The sequence below is a fragment of the Podarcis cretensis genome, assembly GCF_951804945.1.
Source record: "Podarcis cretensis genome assembly, chromosome: 3".
Taxonomy (NCBI): Eukaryota; Metazoa; Chordata; class Lepidosauria; order Squamata; family Lacertidae; genus Podarcis; species Podarcis cretensis.
In genome coordinates, this window is record NC_137172.1 from 6,385,327 (window position 1) to 6,393,773 (window position 8,447).

Below are 8,447 nucleotides of genomic sequence, written 5' to 3' on the forward strand. Positions count from 1 at the left end.
GGCGTTTCCTATACTTAAGACCCAGTAGCCCTGGCCCCCTTTTTTATCCACGCGGATGGATCGCTGTTGGCTAGACACCAGTTTACACGGGTGATGCGCATGGCTTTGGCAGCATGCGGTCTGCCCGCGGCCGAATTTGCGGCTCACTCCTTTCGGATCCGGGCCGCTACCGCTGCTGTCCACCTTGGGCTCTCCACGGAGAGGATAAAGGACCTGGGGCGGTGGAAATCTAATGCTTACAGGGCTTACGTAAGAAAGAATCTATGACTAGCTGTTGTACCCCTGACCTTGGTTTTTCTGTCTATTTGCTTTTCAGAGTGCAGGAAGGTGTGCATTTGGTTGGTGGGCCACAGCATTGTGCATTGGGCCAAGAATCGTGCCATGACTACCGGGTTGGGGCAAAACTTGAACTTACCTGCTAATGTTGAGCTGGCGTGGATAGTGCGAAGAGGGATGCGCTGGAGCAAATTCAAGCCAGCCGTGATGGCAAGAGCCACCTTTGAGGGCCCTCTGGATGCCTTGGTTATCCAGTTGGGGGGAAACGACCTAGCATACTGCAAAGCTATTGACTTGAGATGGAACATCTTTGACGATCTGGCTGATCTGATGGCAGTTTACCCAAACATTACTATACTGTGGTCCTCGTTGCTTGAGAGGAGGACATGGAGGGATTGTTTGAGCCCGGTTGGAATCAATAAAGCAAGTGGCGGTTAGGCATTGGCAAGGGTTAATTGTTATGCAAATGAATGGGGGAAGGAAGAGCCATCACCTTCCCCAATGGAAAGGGTAGTCCGGTAGAGGACTCCGGGGGGCGTTGCCTTGTCAGAAACCTAGGGAGGTAAGGGCCCCCGGCACGCCCCCGAGCGGTGACACTCGTGGGATCCTAGTTGCCGTACTTCAACAGGACTCCCACGGCTTGTGGACAACCCTTCCCGGTCTCCATGCCGGGTAGTCGATAAGAGCCAATGCCTAAGGCCAATACCTTTCAATTCTGTAATCAATAAAGTTGTGGCCTTTTTATGCCCATTAACCTTAAAGAATGTGTCCAGTGTCTTCATTTCTCATGGGGGAGGGGACTTGCCACGCAACAAAATATTCTGTTGGAAGCCGCCCAGAGTGGCGGGGTATAAATAATAAATTGTTGTTGTTGTTGTTGTTATTGTTATTATTTGCATTCTCTTATCTCACCAGATTGGGTGCCATGGGATCCTAGGATGAAGATTTCTTCCTGGTGGGCACATGTGCATGCTATTATGCCTAATATACTATAATGAGTGGGCTAGGTGGAGCTAATTTCTGCAAAAGCCTGGGCTACTTCCTGTGACATTAACATATGAGAGTGCTGGAGGTGAAATAGTTAAGCAGGTTACCCAATCAGAACCCAGGGGGTGGAGTCAGAGGGACTATAAAACCAGCTCTGGGAGGGGCAAAGGGAGGAGTTTGTTGGAAGTGGGGTGGTTGGTTGGAGTGGGAGTGACTTGGGCTAGTCTGTGGGTAGGTTGAATTAGTGTAGCGAAATAAGCTGAGTCAGGAACAGTTAGGAGCTGGGAAGACAAGTAAATATCTGAGAGGTGGTTTAGTGAGTAAGAGCAGGTAGCAAAAGTTATAGGTCTGGATAGGCACCCCATGATTGTAATTCACTGAGACCGTTTATGAAACCACACGCTTGTTAAACTGCAATAAATAAATAGAAGTTTATGTTCCAACTTAACCATGACTGGACTCAGTATTTTACCAGGTAGGGCCTGGGTGGTGGTAGCAAGAAATAAAGTGGTGGAACAGGGATCAATAGACGGTGAAATGTCCGGGGATCCTGTGTGATCACCACACTTCCCAACCTGCAATCCTGTGGGGGGAGGGGGCAAGAATCTTTAAGAGGAAGCTTCCAGACCTCGTCTGGTCAGTTCAATAATCCAAAAATTCAGACACCTGTGGATTTTGAAGGATGACTATATTTCAATTGGCATACTTTTTAAAAGAGTGCCACTCAGGTTTTGGGGGATCCTCACCCCCTTTTAGGCGTCCTTTCTAATGACGTTTTGGGCCTCCCCACAAACCATGCTTGCTGACACCTCCTTCTCATGGACGTAAGGTGCCATTTTGGGTTCTTACTAGCAATAACACTCATGCTTAGAAATGAAAAACAGAGGAGAATAGGCTTTATGGATATGCTTTTATTGCAAGGCACAAGCTCATGTGAGCCTTGAAACTGTTGCTTTTTTCAGTCTGGATGCTTTGGAGAAGTCCCTAGCTGGGGATCAAGCGGGATCCAGCGGCTCTCAAAGAGAGGGAGCATCTTCCACTTTTCAAAGGCATCTATCACTCCTCCCGTCTAAAACATAGAAAACAGCAACAAAAAGACAACAGTTAACTCAGTTTCATAGCAAAGTGACCATGTTTGAGACACAAAAACACAAAGCAAGGCATGTTTTCATGATAATAAACCATTGGGTAGGGATAGGTCTGTTTCAGTTTTTCATTTCCAGAAACTATGAATTACATAGATTCACCTTTCGATGAGAATTAAATGCAGTCTCTGACACATCCTTACCCCTGGGGGACTTTCTTTTCTAGGTACAATTAAATATGTCACAGAATAGTGAGTGAGCTTGCAAAGTCTCCAATATTCTCCTGCAGACTGGATGTTATGCACGGCAGGGATTTCTTGTCTTTGTGGCCCTGAGGAAGAGTTCTGGGAAAACAGGAAGCTTGCTCGCCATTTTGTGACAATCTTTTGAGAAACACGGGAGAACTGGCACCCTGGGGTTTGTTCAGTCCAGTTGCTAATTTCTCTGCAATGACCCAGGACAAAATTCCTTCTTTCAAATTCTTTACATCTGAAAGACACGCCTGATTGCAGAGCTGGACCAGCCATGAGGCAGGTGAGGACCGTGCTTCAGGTGATAGATGCCCTGTAGACAACACACTCCTTGATCCCCCTCCTGCCCCACTGGCTCTTCCAGTGGTGAAGCACCACAGACCATCTTGCTTAAAATTTGCAACGAAGGCTGTGCTGCTTCTCTGCCAATGAGGATAGATTGTGTGGCAGTGGCAGAGCAGGCCATGGCAGCAGGAGCAGGTAGTTGAGGTCAGGAGCGTTGCCAGCAGCATGGCAAAGAAACAATTCTTACTTCGCACCATAGATTTTTTGTTTTTGTTTTGTAATGGAGCAATCGAGCTTGCAGGCAAAGGATGATCAACTTAGGGGACTCTGCATTTGGTACGTGGAGCAATTAACTATTTAGGTAAACGATGCTTTGGGTAATTAATGGAGCAGGTAGCTGGTACTCATTGACCTATGAAAGCAATATATGTAATTAACAAATTGGATATAAGAGGGTGGTGATGGAAAAGTCTAATGGATTTTAACAGCGGATGAATGCTGTGTTAAAGGATGCTAAACTGGAATCAGACAGATTATTGTAAACATGCAGACTGATCAATAGTTAATTGTGACAAGCCATCCTAAAGTTTTCCAGGTTGTACGTAATGAAACTAATTTCTTAGATCTGTGGGTCCCTTAGCCTCAGTCTGAGAAGGGATGTCAATTTAGGGTGGCAGCCACCCAAAGCAGAGGCGCCAAATAATAATAATAATAATAATAATAATAATAATAATAATAATTAGTAATAACAATAATTTATTATTTATACCTCACCCATCTGGACTCTGGGTGGCTTCCAACAAAATAATAAAATACAATAATGCATCAAACATTAAAATGAAATGAAATGAAATAATGAAATGAAATGAAAAAATGATCAATCCAGAGGCTGAAGGGAGAGGGGCAGGAGGTGTAATTCTCATTTGGCAAGAAGAAATTACCTTCTGCAACAGAACAGATCATAATCACACATTCCAATGTATTGAGAATTATCAGGACAACCTCCACTTATGCAAATACCGTCGCTCTTTTCACACTCGTCATAATTGTTAAGTTCATCGTCTTGTGCAGATCCTGTACAAAGAGAGAAACAAACATAAGTGTGGAGAAGGAAGTTAATTCACAATAGGCAGAAAGAAAGCCACAACTCCACAGCCCTTTGAACAGGAGTGGCTCTGTGACTCTCTGGGTGCCGCGGCATCCTAACTCCTACCACCCCAACCCGCCACTGGCCACTCCTGTTCACCCCCTTGCTACATTCACAAGAAGAAATGGTAAATGTGCTTATCCAGATATTTGCTCATGAGTGGAGGGTGTCAGTCCACGAAACACGACAGCAAGAAGTGAGGCACACATGGCTTATACGTTATAGAGAAACTAAAGCCTGTAACTGAAGCCATCAGAGCCCCAAGAACTACCCAGAATAAAAGGCTCTATATTACATCAAGAAAACTTCCCCACTAATTAGACACGACATATGCCAAATTTAGTGAAAGACCCGTGGAAGAGAGAAATCAAAATTTTTAAAACGTATTCCATAGAATTGCATGGAATTCCATAAAATCTAACCAAACTGAGAAAAGAGGTGGCTACTTTTGTTTTTCCTTACCACTTTTACATGTGATGCACCATAATAAAGTTAACATGTGAACATCAAAGCACAGTCATCTTTGAAAGCCAGTTCTCCCTTCAAGTAATGGTTTTTTTTAAAAAAAAATGTGTCTACTCAACTGCACATGAAAAAGTGTAACTTCATGAATTCCGAATGAAAATAAACGTTATATTAGGGGAGATTGCACAGCAATGATGGGCATAATGGGGGAAATTCAGCAACACAGTGCATATTTTCCCTAATAGACACACTTTAGTAGGCAATTTTGTCTTATATATACATTTTTATGCAAAGAATTCCCACTAAAGAAACATCTCTAGAAAGAAAAGTGAGCTTCCTTTGCAAGGCCACAGAACAGCAACTGTACTCCTCTCCCTCTTCCACCCCATAATAGGCTGGCAGGTGTCCCTCTGTCTTCTTCCTCTCCATCCCTTACCTGGGGAAGCCAGGAGCAGCAAAGAGAGAACTGCCAAGCACAGGTGAAGGATCTTCATGGCTCAGGATGAATTGTGGTGGCAAAGCCAGGCAAAGCCAGCTTTTAAGCCAAATGGAGCCCCAAAGCTTGCCAAGAGAGGGCAGGTAGGGAGAAAAAGATTTCATAATTGTAATTTCTTTGGGACGTTGTGACTTAGGCTGACGTGGAAGACAACGTTGCCAAAATCACGTGCCTCTGGAACGGCATTCCTGCATTCTGTCAGTCATAGCAGTTTCCACAGAAGATCACAAACATTCAGATGGGCTGTATTCATGTTTCAGAGTGAGATAGCTTGAATCAAATGAAAGGTTTGTGAGGAGGATGCAATGCCCCGCATAGGCAGTGCTAGGGGGATGTATCCCTCAGGTAAATGACTCACTCCTCACCTGTCCCCACCACATTGCTGGACCCTCGCGGTTACCTGAAGGAAGGGCACTTTCCACATGCTCACCTCCCACAATGATTATTCTTTTTTTTAATTACTTTTTTATTCAAAATTAAAACAAAACATATTATCCAGAAACATATCATCCTTATTTTCCCTCTTTTTCCTCCCTCCCCCTCCTTCCCCCCACAGAACCCACCCACCCCCCGACTTTCCTCAGTTTCAGTCTTTGATTTCTCTAAAAATGCTGTTTTCTGCATGTTACACAGTTGTATAGATCCTCAAAAAATTTAAGTAATAATTATCAATAAAAAGTTTGTGAATGTTTATTCAAAACCAGCCAAGGAGTCCAATTTGCTTTGTTGCGTCTTCAAATACTTTGTAAAGGGTTCCCATTCATCTTTAAAGTCATAGTTATCCTTGTCCCATAGCTTGTATGTCAGTTTTGCCAGTTCTGCATAGTCCATCAATTTTTCTTGCCATGATTCTTTAGTTGGGGTTTCTTCAGTCTTCCATCCTTGTGCCATTAAAACTCTCGTGGCCGTTGTCACATACATGAAGATGTTTTTCATAATGATTATTCTTATTCTTAGTAGTAGTCTGCTTTTTTCAAAAAAATATTGAAAAACTGCCCCTCAATGAGGCCAAACTTAGATTCACAAAATATTTAGGGGTAGGCGTACCCCTGCGACCCCCCAGGAAATCATGTCCTCCAAATCATGGAGATCCACGTGTTGCGGTGAGATCACCAAACTGCCTTCTTGTTGCAGGACGGGCCCGTTTGGATGACCTCCTTGCCTCACTGGTTGCCCCTTTGTTACTGGGCCAGATTTCTGTCAGTTGGGCTTTGATTGGCATATAAGGAGCTATTTAAGGGGCTGCACATGGCAAAGTACTTCCTCTTTTGCATCGTGCAGCGGATCTCCTTCCATCCCTATAATTTTAGGTTGTGTTTTTGACCTTGGTATGCCTGTCTAGGGGTTGTCTGTTTTTGGAGCAGGGGCCCAGTAGGAATTTTGCCACTTGGCTGGTGGGCTGGTGCCATTTGGTTTTTGCCTACCATGTAGCAAATCGTCACAACTTTGTAAGGTTGGCGGTTAGGCACTGGTTCATTCTTTGGTGGAGGGGATTGTGGATTGGCTGTGCCTGCCCCTCAATTTTGTTGTTGCCGCTGGGGAATTCCGTTAAAGGAATCCAGGGGCTCAATTTGCTCTTTCCGATCCCCTCTCAGGGGTAGGGCCATGCCAGAGTTCCTGGGAACATCTGGTGGAAATCTGCCTCTATGCTCCTCCAGCATGTTTTCCCTTACTTTCTTCTGGAGGTTCCAGTTGTCAGTCCGGTGCAGATTCAGGTAGTCCGAACCAATGCCTAAGCAACCACTCACATGCTGTAAACAATAAAGTTGTGGCCAAATTAATGCCAAAAATATTCTGTTTCCTGTGTGATTTATTTTGGAGGTTGTTTGGGGGTCTTCACACGCAAAAAGCACCGGTAGTAGTAATAGATTCAAACAGTTCTTCAAAAAGAAAAGAACCAAGTCAATCGATTGAAGAGGTTGAGAGGGGACATGCAGGGCAAGGAGATTTCAAAGGTGAAATGATGGACTCTTGTGCTTACTTGAAGGAAGGGCAATCTTCACATGCTCTCTTATCCTACTCCTTATCCTTCTTGCAATCATCATCACCCTATTTCTCAGACACCTTTTCCAGACAAGACTCAAGGCAACCTACAAAAATATTTTCAAACAGGAGGGGCTCTGCTTCCTTGCTTGCTACACCAGCCATGTCCACTCTGCACCCCATAATAATTGGCCAACCTGTCCTTTCCTTTCTCCTTTCCACCCTAGAAGATGACTAAGCCCCCTTTCCCCCTTCCCAACCCTGTTTCTGAAGCTCCTTCACTCTTCTGTCCTGCGCTCCATGGAGTCGCTGTTATTTGTTGCTAAGGATCAGTGGTTATGGGATCTCCAGAACAGAAACTCCAAAGGCCAACAAGTTAACCTTCTCTGCTTTGAGGTTTCATTTGAGCTTTCATGCCCAGTCCTGGTGCTTTCATGAGCAAGGTGCTTAGAACAGAATGTGGGACACTTTGCATGGAATATATGGGACGTAAACCGTATATGAAAAGTAATCCTTAGCTATTCAAACAAGATGGAGGGGAGAAGATCACTCTGATCAAATGCCCAGCAGTTATTTAAGCTTCCAGAATGGATCATTATAGTGATCCCTCTATCCACTGAGAAAAATAATGGATGAAACTGCATATTATTCTAAACATGCAAATACTGTGTTATTTAAGGATTCGACCAAGAGGAACTGGCAAAACCTCACAGAGTAAAACAACCAAAGACAGGGCTGATCCCAGAGCTTGAGGCAGGTGAGGATGCTGCTTCAGGTGGCAGAAGCCCCCAACCAGGCAGAATGCCCATGGGTGCCCCTCCTGCCCTGCTGCTTCTGCCAGTGGAAGAGAAGCACCAGCATCATCAGCACTGATTTTGGGCTGCCATTTGGGGCAATACGGGATGTGCCGCCCTAGGCTGATTCTGCCATTGGTGTCTTTTGCAATGGAGAAAGTATGAAAACAACTGGCTGCGCAACCAATTAATCTCGCAATCAAAGGACGATGTATTCAGGGACAACTTAAGTAATTGATGCTTTGTGTAACCAATGGAACAGGCAGCTGGTACTCACATGTTTAGTTGTTTAGTCATGTCCAACTCTTCGTGACCCCATGGACCAGAGCATGGTACTCACTGCCCTATGAACATGACATTTTGTGTAATAAACAAGTTCCATTAGAGATACTTTGTACTGCCAGTGGCTGTTTAATTGATGAAAAACATAATTAAAACAACTGTAAATCTTGCAGGAGGTACAACCACTCAATATAATGACTTTAATGATTTTGTTTTGGCCTCTTATGCTTTTTATGTTTCTGAAGGAATAGAATGGCTTTTTTTATGTTTCTGAAGGAATAGAATGGCTTTCAGTTGGGGATATTAGACACAGATATTGCCAGAGAAAATAAGAAAACATTCCTTTATGCTACAATTTTAATTGCTAAAAATTGTGGAAAAGAAACAATACCGACA

General features: G+C 44.1%; 1 long non-coding RNA gene across 1 annotated transcript; it reads right to left on the reverse strand.

Annotated features, from left to right (window-relative positions):
* Nucleotides 1-2,229: 2,229 nt before the first annotated feature.
* Nucleotides 2,230-5,463, reverse strand: LOC307212074. The gene is made up of 3 exons (XR_013836798.1): nucleotides 4,933-5,463; nucleotides 3,826-3,958; nucleotides 2,230-2,332 (listed from the first exon to the last, which is right to left on the reverse strand). It is a non-coding gene; the product is annotated as an uncharacterized lncRNA (long non-coding RNA).
* Between the last annotated feature and the right edge of the window lie 2,984 nt (nucleotides 5,464-8,447).